This window comes from Ambystoma mexicanum, chromosome 1q, assembly GCF_040938575.1.
Source record: "Ambystoma mexicanum isolate Mex_15411 chromosome 1q, UKY_AmexF1_1, whole genome shotgun sequence".
Classification (NCBI taxonomy): Eukaryota; Metazoa; Chordata; class Amphibia; order Caudata; family Ambystomatidae; genus Ambystoma; species Ambystoma mexicanum.
Genome location: NC_090922.1, coordinates 1,456,099,584 through 1,456,122,305, shown reverse-complemented (window position 1 = coordinate 1,456,122,305; position 22,722 = coordinate 1,456,099,584).

Below are 22,722 nucleotides of genomic sequence, written 5' to 3'. Positions count from 1 at the left end.
GAAACCAAAGCACAAATGGAAAAATAAATAAAAAAGAATGCTAATCCATGCACTGAGAGAAATTGTTAACCCTGAGGTGCAGGCCCGTTTCTTGGCCCGGTCGAGGTGGGCAGCTGCCCGGGGCACAACCGCCAGGGGAGTTCGCAATTACCCCGCTACCCTGGAGCCTCTGGAGGGGATAAAATTCCCCAGTTTGTGGGGCGGCACATTGCCGTGGGGAAGGTTCTGTGGGTCAGGTACTGGCGCTGCCCCTTCTGACTGTAATGTCACAAGCACTACGTAACATTACAGAAGTCAGAGGCTTCCTCTGACCACTTTTGCGCCACTTGGGGTGGGGGCATAAGCACAACAATTAAAAACACTTCAGGTCCCCCTGCAGCTAAAACCAGCCCCTCCCATCACAATGCAGGCAGGAAACTGCTAATGGTGGGCCATTAGTCACTGAATGGTTTCGTGCTGACATTGTGTTGGGAGGGGAGGTAGTGTGGGGCGTAGGGCGTGCACTGTAGGCAGCTTTGCCTCTCCCAAAATAATAGTTTAAAGCGGCGCTATTTCTTTCATGCTGCTTCTTTTCCAAACTTGATATCAATTCCACTTTAAACCACTTCCATGGCACTGGTGATGAGTTACTTCATTATGCTGATAATAGTTTTGATCAGTGTTGCTGAGTAAATATTCTTTAAGCCATGACCTGGTTCATTTATTTATTTATGCAATGTTTGTCGGGTACATGGACACAGATTATTTATTTATGCAATGTTTGTCGGATACCGGTATCCGACAAACATTGCATAAATAAATAGGTACCCGACAAACATTGCATGAATAAATAAATAATCCGGTTCCATGTCTCCTTATAACAAGTCAACAGTCAGACTTTACTGTATCAAAGCATACACTTGATTCCCATTGAAAGAATTTTAAAGTGATTGTTTATTGTGTTCGGGTGTCTCCTTGTCATTGCCCTTTTGGCTTAGGTTGCCTCCAAACCCCCTTCAGCATCTTGTGGTCTTTGTTGGTTGCATATACTGCAACCTGTGCCATATTCATGTTCTCTTGGTGTGCCCAGTCCTCATTATCTGCAGCCTAAGTGGGACTAGAGCATACAATTGTCTTGGTCACCAATGAGAATGTGGCCCACTGTTGCAAATGGCAATTCATTCCTTGTGTAACGGACTGTTTGACTTTGGGTAGGAGTCCCTTAATGGTGTAGTTTGGGAGTGGGGTGGGGTGCGGTGGGGCTGGCGCGCGGGGTGCGGTGGGGCTGGCACAGGGTGCGGTGGGGCTGGTGCACGGGTTGCGGTGGGGCTGGCGCACGGGATGCGATGTGGGGGGTGTATTCCTAGTGTTTCGCTCTGGGCACCAAATGGATTAGAAACTGCCCTGCTGAAGTGCGTTATAATGGTTTTCAAACAGGCAACATAACTGTGGAAACCATGATGACCATTCTCCGTGATAAAGAGAGTGGAATTAACATGCAAGGAGGATTCATGACAAGTGGGAATATGGCATTAATCCTGCCACAAGACTGCAGCCTACCTTGTGTTTACTTATTTACAGGCACGCCTGATGCAGACAGGTGTGAAACCATTGTTCGCTAAACACTCCTTTTGCTTGGTATAATATTTCTTTACATTAATGTTTTGGCTATAGAACAGTGATAAAAGACACACGTTATGAAATAGTTAAGTTGACATTCATCACACAATGTTGTCCATGCACGAAGCCCCCTAAAGAGACCACCTTGAGTTAAGCATTTCCATAAAACATTCAGGTGCTTCGTTTCAGCAATATGGTGATTAGCCCTCTCTTAATATGACATTCTTCCGTGTTGATGTGTCTACGTACATGGGGGAGTAAACAATGTTACGTTGCTGTCACGAAACAGAAAAGTCAAAATGTTTTTCATTTATGTGATTTTTATTATTTTTTGATCCCAGCAATTAAACCACTGTACAGGGATTTTGTAATCCTCGGTAGCCTTTCAAATACTGTGCTTTCGTTATGTGTCGGTGCAGAAGGGTCCCTCCTTTGTTCCTGCTCAGTCCCGTGTGTGCCTCGAGCTCCTGTATTCCCCCCACAGCCCCACAGTGTAGAGATTGGTTCTACTCCATGCGACTTAATTTCTTCAAACCCCCTCTTTCGCAGTCTCCCCTTCCTCTCTCCACGGCCGCTCAGTGTTGCCAGGTCAGAAGGAAAAAATAAGTTGAATGTTCCTTCAAAACAAGCCCAAAACAAGCTGACTCCCAACCAAATAAGCTGCAAAAACAAGTGCATCTCTAAAATAAGGTGGAAAGGTCTCAGAAGTTGAAAAATAACTATAATGCAAAGAATACATACAGAGAGCTCAAACATATGTTAACAAAAAGCATTTATTAAAATTGTTATTTTCAAACAATTGGTGTCTATTTTCATTTTTTGTATGTGTGCGACTTATAAAAGCAACATTATTGGCTTTTTGGATCCTTGGCTGCTCTGGTCCTTGATTTGTTGCTCACCTCTGGTCCTTGGCTCCATTGCAGGTACCTGCCAAGTAGCCCCATGTACTTCATGACACTGAGCCAGTCCAGGCATTTCCTATTAAATGCTAGGACTGGTATTTTACTTCTTCCCATTATATGTATGGACCTAGAAAGACCAGTATGCAAAGTGAAAATCCAGGACTAGCTCATGGTGATAAGTGTGACATGCCCCCCCTCCCACTGTCGTCCTTCTGGTATTGGTAAACCTGGTTGATTGCTCTCCTCTGGTCCTTGGTTCATATAGTCCATCACCCCTCTGGTCATTGGCTCCCTTATGACTTGCTCCTCTAGTAAATCACTAGCCCACCCATTGACTGTTCATTGCCATGCTAATCCTCAACCCTGTTCTTGCCCCTCCCCACCCAAAAAACCTTGTCATGGGAACTCTTTGAGCTCTCTTTAATCAAGCCTTAACATTAAACTTTGCACTCAATGCTGACTTAATTTGAGCTGTAAATGCTACTGGTGTAATAGAAATGTCTTAACCTGGTCTGCCTTCAGCCAATCAAGTGAAAAGCACTGTGTGTGTCCTTCAGTGAAGTCATGTTAACAGTTTTTGGCTTTTGCAAACGTATCAGGCATTTGCCAGGCACTGCTATTAGATGCCCTGGTACTTGCACCATTTTGCACCTGATGCCGTTCATACAACTAAAGACAGCAGTGCCTAGCAAGGGCTTTTCCCATGCCTACACAAAACCCTAAACTATTGTCATTGTCTATGCTTGTTTCCATCATGACTAAACTACATGTTGCTATAAATACCATGTGCTTACCTCTTGGCTAGGTAATGCGTCTTCAAAGGGTCTCATGTTGAAAGAGCCCATCAATGTAAAAGAAAGGAGTACTTGCAGGTCGTTAAGGGGCTGCAGACAGCCCCGTCCAGGAGGCTGCATGGGGCTTCACATCAGGAAGGCAATCAGCCCGAGCCTCACAGCGTGTGCATAACTGCTTAGGCAGGACGGCATGTTCGCCTTTCATATTCATTTTTCTTTTTTGTAAATGGGGCCAAGTCAGCCAGACTGGCAAACAAGTGGAACAATAAGCACACAATTAAGGAAAAACGTGGACAAAAACCGCGACAAGCAACCTGCTAATATTATAAGCGACTTTGGGCAAAAACAAGCCCAAAGTCACTTATAATAAGCGGACATGGCAACACTGCGGCTGCTACAAAAGAAGAACATATGAGCAGTGTTGCCAGGTCGGAAAGAAAAAATAAGCTGAATGCCCTTCCAAAAGAAGCCCAAAACAAGCTGCCTCCCATCAAAAGAAGCTGAAAAAACAAGCACACACCTAAAATGCTGTAGAAAGGTCTCAAAAGTAAGAAACTTAACACAAAAGCATAAACATACATAGAGAGAATACAGCAATAGTGTTAAGTTGTGTTAAATAGAAACAGCACAGGTTACACAATATAATGTACACCACCAGAAGGCAGGTGTCCAAACTGAACATCCCTAGTACCCTAGCTCACCACAGATGCACAAACTCAATCCTCCACACTCCTCAAACACCAGTCCGGCCTGCACTACAATCAAACAATTTACGTTAACGCAAATTGAAACACTTGTGTATAGGCGCGTTACAAATGCCGTATCATATCATATTAAATTGTCTACTGCTCCAGACAGCTCACTAAATGAATACAGAGAGTCCCGTCTTCTCATATCTGCAGTCATAAAACAGTGCTACAAAGCAACCTTGCCTGCTCCTAAATTAGCCCCATACCACTCCTCCTGTAGATCCTGAAATTCCAAGAAACCGTGACAGTGATAGACTGTATGCTATACAAGACATAGCATAACAGGGCATAGCAAAGATTCACCCATTTCCTGCTGTGGCAGTACTCTGGAAGGCTCATTTGTGACTGGCACAAAAAGGGGGGGAAATTAATGTTAGCTTTGCTCAGGCCAGTGCTGTTTACTAGAAGGGTTTATTTGCCCAGGATCACACAGTTTAAACAGTGAAGCTGGAATGTTAACCCACTGTACAGTTTGGGCAATACAACACATATATTTCATGCTGCACCTTGTAAAAAATCATTACATTTTGTATTTCAAGGCCCAAATTAGAATTGCCATACAGAGCAGAGCCCTAAACGTTTCCATTACCATTTGCGGGAAAGCCATCCAGTCCTGTTTTTGATTGGAATTCTGGGACTTGTAGTTTTCCTAAATTAAATGTGGGGGAAAACGGTCAAATAGCAGAATCCTGGACTGGATGGCTCCCTCACGCATGGGATGGTAACTGAGCGCTCTGATAATTATATTTGCAATCTACCAAAGCAACCATGTAATATATCAATTCCGAGAAATAAAATGCTCAGTCAAAAGATTTTTGGTTCAGCTTTATTTTTTGCTGAATTAATGGAAAACTGGAAGTATGACAATGCGAAGTAATGCATGTCGGAACTACATTTTCTTTTTCCACTACTGTGTTGAAATGGTTGTCAGAAACTTCTTGCTGGCTATTGTGAAAAATGCAGAACAATCCTTTTTCATGGCTTCCTTTCATAAGAGGCTTTCTGTTCTGCACATTTTCGGGCATTTGGCATTGATGGGGCACTGAGGTAAGGATCCGTGAGTGGCCTTTCAGATGCGAATGCCCCATCAGTGCCAAATGTCTAAGCATGTGTTAAAGGAGAGAGAAGCCCTCGAGGAAGACAAAGGTGTAATTGTAGGCCATTAAGGACACTACGCGGCTCCAGGGGGGTTATTACTGAACCCGCTTCACATTCCCGTGCAGGACGAGATGTGGAGCTGCGACGTGTAATGGGTTTGGCTGCCTTGCAAACAAGCCCAATTACACGCGCACATCTGCTCAAACAAGCGGACAGAAACCGCGACAAGCGACCTTCAAATATTATAAGCGACTTTAGGCAAAAAGAATCCCAAAGTCGCTTATAATAAGCGCACCTGTCAACACTGCATATGAGAACTGCTTAAATGATAGACACGGGCACTTTAGGACAGGGGTGGAGCTACGCAGATCACTGGCCAATCCCAGGAACAGAGATGTTGGAGGGCGGGCTGTAGGCGGGCTATGACATTAGCTTTTCTTTTCGTGCTGCATGTATGGCTGGAGCCATCAAGTGGGCGTGACTCCGAAGATTTCCGAACACTGCCTCCCACAATCTACCATGGGAGGCAGGATAGCATACAACACCGGCTGTTCAGCCCAGACAGCTGATACTTTCATTGCACATGCGGTAAGCTTTTGGACTCGCCATTTTACATTCGCAGTGGAACCTTTCACTCTTAAAACAGGCATGCCTGCAATACCATCTGTTGCACGCCGCCAAGCCTGCCCTGACTCGCTAACTGTGTCTTACTTTCCGCCTGCTCATCTAATTGGAGCGGGCCACCGCGAACGTATGGGCCCCCCAAGAAACTAAAGAGATCGAAATCTCGGGTCACAGACATTAGAAATTATTATGCACCAACAACTATGCTCAAGGGTCATTTTGTAAATGAGGCACCCCAGCCACAGGACACAACAAAGCTAACTTGGCCTCTTCAACCACCATTTCAGATGCTGATATGCTTGTGCAATTTCCTTATTCCGCGGTCTCGGACAGTGGGCCTCCTTACGAGGCTGGCAGTAGCTGTGCCTGAAATACAGGCACGGCTGCCGCCGGTATTTCATTTTTCCCGGCGCCCAGGAATGGGCAATTATCGGGTCATTGCGGCCTTGGCGGACCCGGTATTTGCCCATTCCTGGGCGCCGGAAAATATTATTCCCCGTTCCCCATAGGGCTCAATGGGAATGGGGAAGCCGGATGCACAGGCAACGTTATGAACAATGCCTGTGCATCCGATATGCTCTGCTCGCGGGTGCCGGTACGGCCGCCATCCCAGTCCTGGCGGCAGCAATGGCACAGTGAGCAGGACTCGTAGTTTGCCGGTCCAGGAACTACGGTACCGGCATGCTTACCGGTACCGTAGTTCCCGGACCGGCAAACTTATAATGAGGCCCACTTGAGTGTGTCTATACCGCGGGTCAGCATGCCTCCCCTCAAAAGCAGATACACAGCGCCAACCGGTTCACAAGGGGCCGATACACAATGGGTCCGCTCAGAAGGCGCCTTTGTTATACTCACAAATAGTGAAAGCTCACTTTGCTAGGAGCTTGGAAACGTCAGCGAGCTGCTACACTCTTAAGGACGCCATAACAGCGCCATGTTGAGATAATGGGCCTCATTACGAGTTTGGAGGTAGCCATGACCTTAATAAGGGCATGGCTACCCCCAAACTCGAGTCCGGGATCCCTGAATGGGGAAATACCGGGCCATTCCAACCTTGGAGGGCCCAGTATTTCCCCATTCAGGGAATCCGGACCCGGTCCATCCCCATTCCCATTTGAGCCCCCATAGGGCTCAATGGGAATGGGACGCATGCTTACAACGGGCCTGTTAATGACGGGCCCGTTGTTAGCATGCTGGGCCGCTCACGGGACCCGCTAAGGACGTCTGGTAAAACCAGGCATCCTGAGCGTGTTCCGTGAGCGGACCTCGTAATAGGGCGGTAAGGTGTTAACGGCTCCGGCACCTTCACCGGCGCCGTTAACCCTTTACGGCCCTCCTCGTAATGAGGCCCAAGGGTATGTTTGCACCCGCCTTCACAGAGTTAAAAATGGCGCTCTCCACCATGGAATCAAGCTCAACATCCGAGGAGCCTCGTTCCCACTTGCATCGGGGGACGTAATTGATAATCAGGCCTTTGTACCTAGTCATATTACCCTTTCAGCCGAGAGTGTTGTGCCTGAAAGTCAACCCGAGGAACACGCAATGGCTTGTAGTTTGAACTTGTCACACTCCCCTGTGTTGTAACCTGCCACCTCTGAATCGTTGGCAGATATATCACATGTCACCAGGCTGTCGTTTGCCTAGCCCACCCCTCGTCCATCAATTGGACTGGCGGCCTTACAACTTACAAATAATGGCCCTATTCTACGTGCGTTGAATAACAGTATATCCACCCTGATAATGTTATATGAATCATTGCTTAAAAACTCCAAACATCACCATGATTTATTGGCAAAGATTGATCACAAATTGGAGCTGATAAGAGGAGAAATTAAACAGGGCCACTTAGAAGCTAAGTTAGACTCTGGGCCTCACCATGAGTTTGGCGATAACCCTTAAATGCAGCGTTAATGCTATTACTGCCGCATTTAAGGGTCCGCCAAATCACGGGCTTGCCCAGAGTTGGGGGCAAATCCACTGCGAATTTTCCGATTTTCAGCGCTATTACGACTGGCGGTAATAGCGCCGAACATTCCCCATTGGGCACAATGGGGAATGGGGACTTACCGTTCTGCCAAACCCTTGATCCGGCGCTAATAGCGCCAGGGGGTTTGGCGGTAGGGCTAATAGCCCCGGCAGTAATACCACCAGGGTTAGCGCCCAACTCACGATGAGGCCCTCTATTTTAGCTGCGGTGAAGCTCTGGAACTTGCCTCTTCCTCATTAAGCCAATGTTCTTCTGCAGCCACACTTATGGCTGATGGAGCTGAACTGGTAACCCAAGCTCATTCAAACTCACCAACTCCAGCGACGGACCACGGGGTGGGCGACGCAAATGCAACGCATTCCCCTACATGTATTGTAGTCAATGCTATAATCGATTGCAACTCCTCCTTTTTAGATGTTGGGTGAAAATGCTCCCATTGATGTAGATGCCACACAGGTGGCAGTCCCCGTAGATAACCTATACAGAGGATTTCAAATACCCCGCAAGAAAAAGAAGGGCAAAAATCGGCTATCACTGACTCGAATAAAAATACTAAAAATAAAACAATAAAAAAACGCAACTTGTAAAATTCCCAAAGGTCACACAAAGACATTTATTAATGCCCTCTCTACTCCCCGCAAGGAGAGCGTGGCAAAACTCAAAATTAGCATACCTACAGCTAAAGAAAACAATGTAAGGAACCATGCTCAACTACCCCCAAGTATCATCATTGAAAAGTCGTCTGAATCCTCTCTCTTGAACGATTGCATGAATTTTTCAACGTACTCGATATCAACGCCACCAGACATAGAGAGGGAGACGGGGATAGACATATTGGACCTCATTACGAGGTTGGAGGTAGCCATACCCTTAACAAGGGCATGGCTACCCCCAAACTCGGGTCCGGCTCTGGGTCCCGCAAAAGGGGAATTACCGGGCATTCCCTCCTTGGAGGGCACGGTAATTTCCCTTTCGCGGGACCCAGAACCGGTATGTCCCCATTCCCACTTGAACCCCCATATGGCTCAATGGGAATGGGGAGGATGGTAGCAATAACGGTACCGTTGCTACCATCCTGTTCTGCTTGCTGGTGCCGCTCAGTACGCCTGGTCTGACCAGGCGTGCAGAGCAGCACCCACAAGCAGAACTCGTAATGTGGCGGCATGGTAACAATGGCGCCGGTAGCACTACAGGCGCCGTTGTTGTCTTACCGCCACAGATGTAATGAGGCCCATTGACTTCTGATCTAAATGAAGAAGCTCGAACAGTAGATACTACAGAGAATGGAGAACGTTTTTACACACCGCAAAAATAAATATGCCCTCAAACAGTGCTAAGTGGGGTCCCTCGTTCTCGATTAAATTAAAACAAGATATAGTGCAGGACGTAGATAAAGTAATAGCCCCGCGTCAAAGACTGAACAAACAGACATTCATATGGGCTTGCCTCGTAGCACGCCCTCATCCTCTGCCCTCCACACTGAGAAAGCTACAACTGAAAATAACATCACAGTACCCCTCGCAGGCAAAAGTCATAAAATTGCAGGCCTAGGGCCTCATTACACGGATGGCGAAGAACCATGGCGCTATTAGCGCCATGGTTCATGCCGGTAAAATACCGGCACCGCCTTGGCGGAAAGGGGAATTACCGCCCCATTCCAAGGTTGGCGGGGCGGTAATTCCCCCTTCCACCATTGCCCTTCCCCATTCCCATTTTTGCCCCATAGGGCATAATGGGAATGGGGAAGGCGCTAATTACGGTACCGTAATTAGCTCCCTGGGTCCCTTTGCGGGTTGGTTTTTAACGCCTGCAAAAAGCAGACGTTAAATTCCCCAACCCGCAAAGGGACCTCGTAGTAAGGCGGTAAGGATTTACCGTTACCGGTAAAATACCGGTACCGGTAAACCCTTACCGCCATCCTAAAATGTATTTCTTTACAGATCCTAGATAGAAAGAGAGGTGACCCATACCCCAACAGAACAACTATACTAAGGTATTCAGTGAGATAATGACGTGATAAGGCGTAAAATCCAACGACATCAAAACTATCCAATTTCTAAAAACACGCAAACTAGATACTGTGAATATCACAAATATTGAGAGAATGTATGTGGATGGAAAGACTGGCTTTGGTTAAAAAAGGTATAAGATTAACCATTTTCAACTCAATACAGACAGCTAAAATCTCGACGATTAGACCTAGCAAGACCACCGAAAATAGCATAAACCATAGATCGGTGAGCTTTGAGCACCCTCAAATTAAGCTACAGGATGAGTGCAACAATCGAACAGCTGAGTCATCTGTTCAACCCAAAGATACGACCAGGAGTTCATATGGAGAGTCCCAGGTATCATCGTCCTGGCTCAGAGAAACGCTGCGAGATAAGCAAAAAGTCAAGTTGAATCTTCAGACCCCAGTTTACAATTGGTTAAGTTAGTTCTACAGGGTACACACAATGATTCAAGCCATAAACCTGCCATTGTGAACAGTTCATGGTCATTTCATCTAAAACCATTGCATCTAATTTGTTTGTTTTGTTTGTTTATTGATTTTGTATGGTGCGCCAAACCCAAAGGTAGCCGGGTGCAACAGAGAACAGAAAAACAAGTGCCATTCTATCGAAATTTTCCATCTAAAAATTTCCATCTAATGCATTTTTCTTCTTTTTGTATTTCTTTTTTGTTGCCCTTTAAAATGCACCTGAACACAAATTAACCCTTTACCCCCCAAAAACATGCATTAGATGGAAAAAATGTTGATGGAAAAATGTTGATGGAATGGTATTAGATGGAATGGGTTTAGATGAATTGACTAGATACCATTGTGAACATATATCGGAATCCGGCAGCAATGGAAGATGACGTATTCTTCAATAACATCACACAAATACTTGATAACATAGTATGTGATCCCGAGAACTACTCTGTTTTGCTAGCTGGTGATTTAAACATGTCAAGTCCTGCTAAAAAAAAAAGGTAGAGACTCTGCAAATACTGAAAGATGGAAAACGCTGATAACAGAACGCAATCTGCTTAAGTTAAATGGATCCCGTAAATCTGATATCCCATCTAGACCAATCTGGAAAAGAGGATTCTCCATTGCCATAATTGACTATGCATTCCTTTCAGCCATTGCCTTACCCCTGTTGAAAAATTTTAAAATCATTGATACAACTCTTAGTGACCAAAATATACTTCAAATTGAGCTCACTAGCGCACAACACCCCCCACGCCAAAACTATGGGCAACAACTATTTATTACGCCGGGCCATAATAGAGTCAAATGGCAACTTCCAATTCTTGACCATCTTTCGGTTAAAATAAAGAAGCACGAAGGTGCCATTGATCCTATGCTTGATTACACTCATGAACTTCAAATATTTTACGCAACACAAAAAACAGGTGCACGAGTACAATAGAAACATAAACATCCTTTCGACCAGCCCTTGCAAAGGCAAAAAAAAGGTCCAAAAAGACATCAGACAACAAAAGGCACTTTCAACCAAGACTGCAAATAGCAAAATTGTAAATTTGCGCACAAAACATAGGAACTTTGTTCGCCAGTACAAAGCAATAAAGGTTCAGCGGACAATGAAAGCATGCGGTCTGTGCTTGTGAATAAATCTAGTAGCGCAATTTGGGGACTTTTGAATCAAGCACCAAATTCTATCTTAGGCCTAATGCTGAACTCGGTCTCTGAAGCAGACTGGAAATCCTATTACAGTGCAATTTATGCAGACCCTGAAACCTAAGTTTGATCGATTCGACATAAAACTCCTAATAGGAAAATTAAGCACGTCCTGAGTGCCGGCCCGGACAGGCTCTCTAATGCAGCCCTAAAGCAAAATTCCGGATAAATCTGCAAAAATATTATACATGGTGTTCAGTAGTATCAAAACCACAGGCATTAAACCAGCCACATGGAAACGCTCAATAATAGTGCCTGTATATAAGAAAGGTGACAGGCAGCTCCCGGCGAATTATCGCCTTTTGGCACTACTGGACATCCCAGGGAAGTTGTATGCTCGGACTATTCTTAAAGATCTAAATAAGTGGCTGATATCTGACAATCAGATTGACTCCCATCAATCAGGATTTGTTTTCCGGGGTTAGGTACTGATATAAACGGAATCGTACCAAAATGTCACCCTCACAATTACGACGGCCGAAAATGCCGACTTTTTTTTTGGACCCCCCTTACGCCACATATGTATGTGGGGGGTATAGAATATAATATTAATATGGAGGTAGTTGCAGGGGTCTCCCCCTGCATATATATGTGGTGTAAAGGTGTTTTTAAAAAAAAGTCAGCATTTTCGGTCGTCGCAATAATCGCATAGATCCCTATAACGTTACAATATTATCTGCCTTGAAAAAACAAACTCAAAATGCTAATCGACCCTTATATCTAGCATTTATAGATTTTTGAGTCGCATTCGACTAAATGGGCCTCATTACGACCCAGGCGGTAAGTTACTGCCTGGGTCGTACCTTTACCGCCATGGCGTAAACTATGTTTACGCCATGGTGGTTGGCGGATTTACCACCCCATTCCAAGGTGAGTGGGGCGGTAAATCCCCATTTCCCATTTACCCTTCCCCATTCTCATTTTTGCCCCATAGGGCATAATGGGAGTGGGGAAGGAGATAATTACGCCACCGTAAATTACAGTGCCGTAATTATCTCCAACGTCCCTTAGCGCCATGGATTTTAACGCCTGCAAAAAGCAGGCGTTAAACTCACCATGGCGCTAAGGGACCTTGTAATCAGGCGTTAAGGGTCGGCGCCGTTTACAGCGCCGTAAACCCCTTAACGCCTGGGTTGGAATGAGGCCCAATATCTCGTAAAATCTTATGGCTAAAACTGATGGAAGCAGTCCGCCCGAGGTACATTTTGCACACAATACAACACTTTTATTCAGATACTTCGATCCAGATTAAATTAAACCAACAAGGTCTCTTATCTGTGCCCATTCCCACTAACCGCGGGCTTAAGCAAGGCTTCATGTTTGAGCCATCGCTCTTTAATTTTTACATCAAAGAAATGTGTATTCCAGACTTCTCATTCCTTCCCTCCGAAATTGGGGAGCCACCCACTCTGCGGACGATTTGGTCATCATTGATTGCACTCTGATCAGCCTGCAAAGGCAACTGCAAAACCTGACCACATATGCGGACAAGAACAATCTTGCAATCAATGTGACTAAATCGAACATCACAACGTGGCATTCTAACACCAAGAAGCTAAAACATGCCTTCAACTGGATGACCAACGGCCTTAGTCTGGAGCTTACACGTGAGTATGAATACCTAGGCCAGCCAGTCAGCGACCAAACCCCCGTTGAGCCAACCAGACTGGACCCTAATCGAGGTTTATTTTTGGAAGGCTCTATTGCCAATCCCAAAATAATTCCCTATACAGGTAGTGAGCTACGAATTAGGACCTCTATCATTAAGAGCCACAGTTATCTGGAACGCCATAACTCTGTATGTGAAATGTAAAACTAAGGAGCGATATCAAGCATCCTTGATGATGGTGATTGAAGCTGGGCTGGAAGTGAATAAACCATTGGCTGCCTGGAGCGAAGAATGCTCTGAGTCAATGAAACTAGCAGACATCACCCTTGAACTGATAATCAGTAACCCAGCAAAAGCCACATTGAAATGGTGGGCTCATGACTGGATGAACACTAGAGAACAGTGCCTGAAATACAAGATATCCAGGAACGGATATTTTGGGCATAAAAAAACTCAATGATATTCCAAAATATCTGACTAGGTTCCCGGATCAGTCGTTTAGAGCTGATATCATGAGAATTAGATGTGACCTGTCCCCCACCGGGTCTCTTCTAGCATCACGATCTCCAGCTTACATTGATGCTTCTTGTAGACATTGCTTAAAGCTGGCACAGAGAGAAACCCTTAAACATATGGGGCCTCATTACGAGTTTGGAGGCAGCCATGGTGTTCCTGCAATGGGGACTTACCGGGTCATTCCGACATAAGAGGACCCGGTAAGTCCTCCTTGCAGGAACCATTCCCCATTCCCATTTGAGCCCCTATAGGGCTCAATGGGAATGGGGAGGGAGGTAACAATGGGCACGTTACAAGTGTCCCGTTGTTACCTCCCTCTTCCCCTTACAGGACCGGGAAAAGACGTCGGGCCTCATTACATGGAAGGCGGTAAGGGTTAACGGTCACCGGTAATGCTACCGGTGACCGTTAACTCTTACCGCCTTACTACGAGTTCCCTTTGCGGGACCCGACTTTAACGGCTGGTTTTACAAGCCGTTAAAGTAGGGTGCCGCAAAGGGACCTTGGTGCTAATTACGGTACCGCAATTTGCGGTACCGTAATTAGCGCCTTCCCCATTCCCATTATGCCCTATGGGGGCAAAAATGGGAATGGGGAAGGGCCTTGGTGAATGGGGAATTACCGCCCCCGGTCACCTTGGAGTAGGGCGGTAATTCCACCATCCACCAAGGCGGACACAGTAAAATACTGGCGGCAACCATGGCGCTAATAGCGCCATGGTTACCGCCTACCGTGTAATGAGGCCCATCTGGTTTTACCAGACGTCTGATCTGGGTGCTGCAAAGGGAAACTCGTAATAGGCGCTCCCGTAAAGAAGGAGGCCGGTCCCGTACCGGCCCCCTTCATTACAGGAGCGCCAGGGTCGTAATGAGGCCCGCAGTGGTGGAATGCGAACTGAATATTTTTATAAACATCTGTGTGAATTATAAACCTTTCAATGAATGAGTTGTGGATAATCATGTTCAATGCACAGAAGGTATCTTTGACCTTGGATGTGGTTAGATATTTAATGAAATTAGAAATATTAACCAAGTAACACGAAAGGCAATGACATGTGTTGTATGTGCATTTCAGTGTGTTGTCCCCCAGGAAGACAATTGCAATTGTAATGAATGTGGAGTATGATTGGTTGATCTTTTAAAGAAGTGTCCATTTTAGTGCTTATGTTAATTTAATTTCGATAATGTGGATTTATATATAAAAGAATTTGAAAAAGTTGTATTACAACTGAAACAAATAAAACAAAAAACATTTAAAAAAGGATTGTATCATCGGCATAGGATAGCCATCCCATTGGTTGGCGACTGGTTTTAGGAGGGTAGTTTTTTGCCTCATTCAGGGCATTATCCAAATCTGCCAGGTACAAATTAAAAGGTGCACAGGGCCAAAGTGCACCCCAGTTGCAGTCTATAATGTGTACTCACAGATTCACTCCCTGACCATCTGTATTCGTTCTCACTCAGGAGGTAGTGTGAGACTATAAGGCCATAATCAAATGCAGGATAACAGGGTCCAGCCCCCAGCTGTGAAGTTTCCACCACAATCTCTGCCTATTTACTGTATCAAAGGCCTTAGTGTAATCTACATAACATATATAAAGGGCTTCCTTTTTACAGTTTTACAGTTTCAGTTTATAGGAGGCACTGTCACCTAACAGCCCAAAGTAAATAAAAGAAATTCCTGAACCTTTGAAGTAATATAGGCGACCAATGATTTATATGAGACTTCCAGCTCTAAGAGATGTTTAAACACTCAGGGCCTGATTCATGGAATTGATAGCATGGCCTCTAAAGTCACTTTGCACTGCCAACACACCTGATTCATGGAACTGTGCAAAGTGTATATTTGTAGTGCAAAGTCACTTTGCACTGCAAAAATGACTGCACTGATTTTGCATTGCAAAAATACACTTTGCACAGTTCTATGAATCAGCAGTGCGAAGTGACTTTGGAGCAGTACAAATTGACTTTGCACCATGCTAAAAATGCAATGATTGGGAACTTAATAGGGTTACGGACTGACTGCCTCTATTGATCTCCATGTGAGGACATCTGTATGTGGTCAGCGGTACTGCACTCTTATTTAGCCATGTTATTTATGGTTTAAAGGCAGCAGTTCTTCTGGTGGACAACAGATGTCTTCATAAGAAAAGACATCATGGAAATGATAGTTCCCTATAAAACTGTGGTCAGTGAAGTGGAATTGTCAGAGGGGGGCTAGTGCCCAGGGATGGATAACTAGCAATCAGTTATGTCCAGCTGATTTGCAGCTGTTTCACTTTTCCCTGCCTGTATTTAGAGTGATAATGTACAGTTATCTATGGATGGACCGGCTGACTGCAATGTTTATGTAGGAAGTGGTAAAAATGTACATTAGGAGACTGGGACTAATTCCAAGTCTGGCGGCCTGGAAATAAGGATGCCAGTAGCAGCGTACAAGCAGCCTTCCCGGACTGCCAGACGACAAGTGCCTCATTACGAGTCTGCCAGTCCAGAAATAATGGTGCCAGTAGCAACGTATCGGCACCCTTTTCCAGACTGGCAGACTACAATTCTGTTTTTCTGGGCCTGTGTGCCCGGCAGGTCTGATCTGCCGGGTGCAACGGCCCATAAAGCAGAGTTATCACGGAGGCACCGGCACCGTTAGCAACGGTGCCCGTGCTTCCTTGTCCCCACTCCCATGGAGTCCTGTGCAGAAGAGAGAGGAAAGGGCCAAGATCTAATGATGATCGCGGAGATTCGATTAAAAGAAACATGATCACTAATACTTTTTGGACTGGCATCAATTAATTGCTTTCATGCACAGCGCTGTTCCAACAAGATGACATCATAAAACATTTGCAAGAATAATGAGTGTGCAGTTATCAGCTTCCAATACCCTTACATTCAGGGCTTTAAGAATGGGGAGGGGAGGAGGTAAGGACATGAAAGAGGGAGAAAGATGAAGAGAATGAGACAGGAGGAAAGGTAAAGATGTAAAGCGAGCAAGGGAGTGAAAACAGAGAGTTTAGGAAAGGAGGGAGAGAGAGACAGACATGACAGAGTGGGAATGAAACAGAGAGTGAAGTGAAACAGTAAAAGTGGGGGATTTGGACAGACGGTGAAAGAAACAGAACTATGCAACACTTAGAACAAAAGCTAGAGACCAAGTAGGAATACCAGGTCACACAGCCGCTCTCAATGGGGCCCAGACAGGGGCTAATAATCTTTCAAAGTTTGAAAATGTAGTTCTTTTTCAGGTATCAAAAGTAAAATGTAAAAGTAAAAATAAAAGGAGTCTGTTGGTTTTTTAAGTAGTAATTTATCCGAAGAAAAACAAAGCTGTCACTAATATCTTCTTAGCGAGGGAGCGGTTGCCGCAACTCATATGTAATACAGACTAAAGCCAATGCATTTTGGAAATTATTTCCTTCTTCAGGGCAAGTCTAATCAACTTTGTAGTCTGGACCCAAATTGTTTGAATGAAGAAATTAATTACCACTGTTACATTTGAATCTGATTTAAAATATCACGACACCTTTATTCATCCCAATGTCCTGGTCTTGGACCCAAGGTGCCGCCTGTAATGGGCGACACCACCCGCAACGAGGTTGTGACGTACTTTCATTCATTGTTGATTTCATGTAGTTCCATGTACTATCCTCTTTTCAAATGCAAACTAATGCACTAGTTAGAGATGTGTAGCATCCCAAAAAAGGAGTGTCACAAATGAGCTCTAGGTTAATTTTCATGTTTTATGCTTTATTAATTGTATGTTGCTTTTTATGTATCTCAATATGTCAAGTTGTTTTCATTCTGCTCACGTCGGACCCTATTGTGATCCCGTTAACACTCGAGTATTTTTTCTATTTCTATTTTCTATTTACTTTGATTTTTTTTGTTTGGGCTAAATACATTTTTTTTACAGGACATCATGCAGGTATGCCCGTAAATTATTCACTTTTTTGAACCTTGCAGGCTTGCACCTGCTATGCACTTCGTTTCGTGACCACCGGCCACCTAATGGTGCAAGATGGTCACGTGTAGCATAAATGAGCCGTTGTCCTGGCAACCGCCTAACACGGCAGTCCGAGATTCTGCCCGGCAACTGCACGCAGGAGCTTTCACACGCTCCGTGTGCTCAGAGGTACGAGACGCGATTACAATATTTGCAAAGTACCGTTTTGGAAACTCTTGCTTGTCACACTGTTCTACTCACTCTGGTCCTTTCCCTTCATCAGATTCTATTCACAAACACAATTGTGTTTAACAATATAGCCGCTGCATCCACGGCTCATCGTTGTGACCCATGCTGCTGTGGGCATTAACAACGAACGTTTTCGTCTGTGCAACACTATTAAGGGAACCACAGTTCCTCACATTTCTTTCTGTTTTTGTTACTCACAAGACAATCTACTCACTATTTCTTTCCATTTATTTCTTTTAATTTCCTTTGGAAACTCTACTGACGGGTATGTCGACATCATTATTATTTTTACAAATGTATGCAATTTATTTGTTATGCTGCCATTGGTGCATTATGCTATTTACGTGTAATTGATTAGACTTGACATGAAGAAGGAAATAATTTCCGAAATGCATTGGCTTTAGTCTGTATTACATATGAGTTGCGGCAACCGCTCCCTCGCTAAGAAGATATTAGTGACAGCTTTGTTTTTCTTCGGATAAATTACTACTTAAAAAACCAACAGACTCCTTTTATTTTTATTTTTACTTTTTACTTTTGATACCTGAAAAAGAACTACATTTTCAAACTTTGAACGATTATTAGCCTTTGTCTGGGCCCCATTGAGAGCGGCTGTGTGACCTGGTATTCCTACTTGGTCTCTAGCTTTTGTGGTCATTTTAAGTCAGGGTGTCTCCAGGCTTGTCGCAGCCTGCTCCTTTTGAACTACAGTTTGCATACTTTTACCTTCACATTGACTTTAAGATTTGAAAGACTTCTAACCTGTGGTGCCCACTCATTTCCCTGTCCATGCAACACTTAGGCCACATCCAGCACTTCTAAGGTTATGCCTAGCCCTTATCAGGCCGTGCCCATAAATACACATATTTGAGACTTTTGGGCTCCTGCTCGATTTCTCATCCTACTTAAAGAACTGGACAGGTACAATATTGTCAATTTCTCTTTGTGTGCGAGTTCTTCATTTACACAACCTGCAGAGTGACACAAATGGCCTTCAAAGCCCAGTTCATCAATGGGGTGAGCACATGCAGGCCCACATTGCTAAGAAAGGTAGCTCAACGAGGCAGGCCATCTGGGAACCTCTTGTGTTTGCTCGCACAGTGGATGGTGCTCTATTCATGTGATGGCTAAAATGGACATCAGTCATGGCTGCACTTCCTGAAAAGGAGTGAAAAGGGGGCTGTGGTTGCCTTCCTGGGCTGGAGGGGTGTAGGGGTTGTGGGCGTCCTTCCTGCACTGGATGGGTTTTGGGGTCATGGTCGTCCTTCCTGTACTGGAGGGGCATAGGGGTTGTGGTTTGTCCTTCCTGTACTGGAGCTGTATAGGGGTTGTGGTTGTCCTTCCAGTACTGTAGGGGTCTAGGAGTCATGGTTGTGCTTCCTGCTATGGAGGAGTATAGGGTTTCTGGTTATCTTTCCTGTACCAAAGTGGTATAGGGGTCGTGTTTATCCTTCATGTACTGGAAGGGTATTGGGTCATGGTTGTTCTTCCTGTACTGGAAGGATATTGGGGTCATGGCTGTCCTTCTTGTACTGGAGGGGTATAGGGGTCGTGGTTGTCCTTCCTATACTGCAGGGTTATTGGGGTCATGTTTGTCCCTTCAGTCCTGTAGGGGTCATGGTTGTCCTTCCAGTACTGTAGGGGTCTAGGAGTCATGGTTGTCCTTCCTGTACTGCAAGAGTATAGGGTTTGTGGTTACCTTTCCTGTACCAAAGTGGTGTAGGGGTCGTGGTCATCCACAATGTACCGGAAGGGTATACGGGTCGGTGTTGTCCTTCCTGTACTGGAAGGATATTGGGGTCATGGCTGTCCTTCCTATACTGGAGGGATATAGGTGTTGTGGTTGTCCTTCAAGCACTCGAGGGGTGTAGGGGTGGTTGTTGTCCTTCCGGTACTGGATGGGTATTGCGGTTGTGCTTGTCCTTCCTGTACTGGAGTGATGTAGAGTTGTTGGTTGTCTTTCCTCTACAGAACAGGTATAAGGGTCATGGTTCTCCCTCCGGTAATGGATGGAAATAGGGTTGTACATCCTGTACTGGAGAGGTATAGGGGTCGTGGTTGTCCTTCCTGTATTGGAGGGCTAAATGGGTCATGGTTGCCCTTCCTGTACTGGACGGGTATAGGGGTCATGTCTCTCCCTCCTGTACTGAAGGGCTATACAAGTCTTGACAATCCTTCCTGTACTGGAGGTGTATTGGGGCCGTGGTTGTCCTTCCTTTACTGGAGGGGTGTAGTGATCATGGTTGTCCTTCCTGTAATTTAGGGGTATAGGGGTCATGGTTGTCCTTCCTGTAGTGAGTGGGTGGTAGCGGTTGTGGTCTTCCTTCCAGTACTGGAGGACTATTGGCATTGTGGTGGTTGTCTTTCCTGTACTGAAGCAGTATAGGAGTGGGTATAGTCCTTCTAGTACTGGAGGGGTATTGAGGTTGTAGTTGTCCTTCATCTACTGGAAGGGAATAGGAGTAATGTTTGTACTTCCTGTACATGAAAGATATAGTGTTTGGGGTTGTCTTTCCTGTACTGAAGCAATATAGGGATGGGGGTTGTCCTTCCGGTACTGGAGGGCTAAATGGGTCATGGTTGTCCTTCTTGTACTGGAGGGGTATAGGGGTCGTGGTTGTCCTTCCTATACTGCAGGGTTATTGGGGTCATGTTTGTCCCTTCAGTCTTGTAGGGGTCATGGTTGTCCTTCCAGTACTGTAGGGGTCTAGGAGTCATGGTTGTCCTTCCTGTACTGCAAGAGTATAGGGTTTGTGGTTATCTTTCCTGTACCAAAGTGGTGTAGGGGTCGTGGTCATCCACAATGTACCGGAAGGGTATAGGGGTCGGTGTTGTCCTTCCTGTACTGGAAGGATATTGGGGTCATGGCTGTCCTTCCTATACTGGAGGGGTATAGGGGTTGTGGTTGTCCTTCAAGTACTCGAGGGGTGTCGGGGTGGTTGTTGTCCTTCCGGTACTGGATGGGTATTGCGGTTGTGCTTGTCCTTCCTGTACTGGAGTGATGTAGAGTTGTTGGTTGTCTTTCCTCTACAGAAGAGGTATAAGGGTCATGGTTCTCCCTCCGGTAATGGATGGAAATAGGGTTGTACATCCTGTACTGGAGAGGTATAGGGGTCGTGGTTGTCCTTCCTGTATTGGAGGGCTAAATGGGTCATGGTTGCCCTTCCTGTACTGGACGGGTATAGGGGTCATGTCTCTCCCTCCTGTACTGAAGGGCTATACAAGTCTTGACAATCCTTACTGTACTGGAGGTGTATTGGGGCCGTGGTTGTCCTTCCTTTACTGGAGGGGTGTAGTGATCATGGTTGTCCTTCCTGTAATTTAGGGGTATAGGGGTCATGGTTGTCATTCCTGTAATGAGTGGGTGTTAGCGGTTGTGGTCTTCCTTCCAGTACTGGAGGACTATTGGCATTGTGGTGGTTGTCTTTCCTGTACTGAAGCAGTATAGGGGTGGGTATAGTCCTTCTAGTACTGGAGGGGTATTGAGGTTGTAGTTGTCCTTCATCTACTGGAAGGGAATAGGAGTAATGTTTGTACTTCCTGTACATAAAAGATATAGGGCCTCATTACAAGTACTCCGGTCCGGAATTAACACTGCCGGTAAAACCATACCGGCACCGTTTCCATGTCCGCGCAATCATGACCCGCGGCCCCGGTAATAGCACCACCATAAACCGCCACCGCGGAAATAGGGTTCCCCTTAATTCCGCCTGCACGGAAACCCCTCCGTTACCGGCAACACGAAACACCGTGAGCATCACAACTAGCGCGGACACGGAAATACCGGGAAAAAAATGGCGGAAATACCGTGATCACGGTGGCGGAACCGCCGCCACCGCGAACATGGCGTTATACACTGCCTGCTGTACTGAATCAGGGCACAGGTGCACCAAATCAGCCCAGCTGGACCTAGCAGGCCACTGGGAGCCTACAAAAGGGCCACAGCCAGCCCAACACAACACAGAACCATGCAGGCAGCAGGGCTAGTAGCACTGGGACTGGGCCTACTGAACCAACAGGCAGTACTGCACATGGTGGCAGTAATGGCGCAGAGGAGGAGGCGTAGGCGGAGGAGGCGCAGGCGGCAACCAGCCAACCCTGCAGCTATGGCAAACCCCATTGCCCAGCCAGCCCGACCCCGCCGCCAGCCACCAATACCACGCATCAGGGCCTCACCCTGGAACCTCACCCCAGGACAGATCCACACCCTATACCGGCTGGACCGTGCAACAATCCTGCACATCACCGCCATGATTGAGGACAACATCAGCAGCCTAATTGACACCCCCACCGCCATCCCCCCCCTCTTGAAGGTTGTCTCAGTTCTGCATTTCCTTGGCACTGGCACCTATCAACACACGGTTGGTGAGCTGCACGGCATATCACAACCGTGTTTCTCTAAAATCCTGGTACAGGTACTGGATGCCCTGTTGCGCCATGTGTCGGAACACATAGCCCTACCCCGCACCCTCCCCGAGGTCATTGCCACCAAGTTGGCCTTCCATGCCATAGCAGGCATGCCAAATTGCATAGGCGCAGTTGACTGCACCCATGTCGAGCTGACAGTATCACATGCAATTGAGGCGGTGTTCCGCAACAGGAAACAGTATCACTCCTTGAATGTCCAGATGGTTTGTGATGCCATGCAACTGATTACACACTGCTGTGCACGTTTCCCAGGCTCATCACATGATTCAATGGTACTGCGGAATTCCACGTTGCCACGGTACATGGAACGCTATGCCGGACAAAGCACATGGCTATTGGGTGAGTACAGCTGACGATGCTACAACCCTGTCGGAGTGGTGTGTGTGTGTCCAGGCCAATGAGCATTGTGAGTGTGCCGCTGTGACCGCACATGCATCACCCCCCTTCCATCTACCAAATACACAGCGGATGCCAAACATCATGTAGGAAGACATGACAGGGCACCACAATGTGCCCGTGCACACGCTGCCACAGCCAATCCCG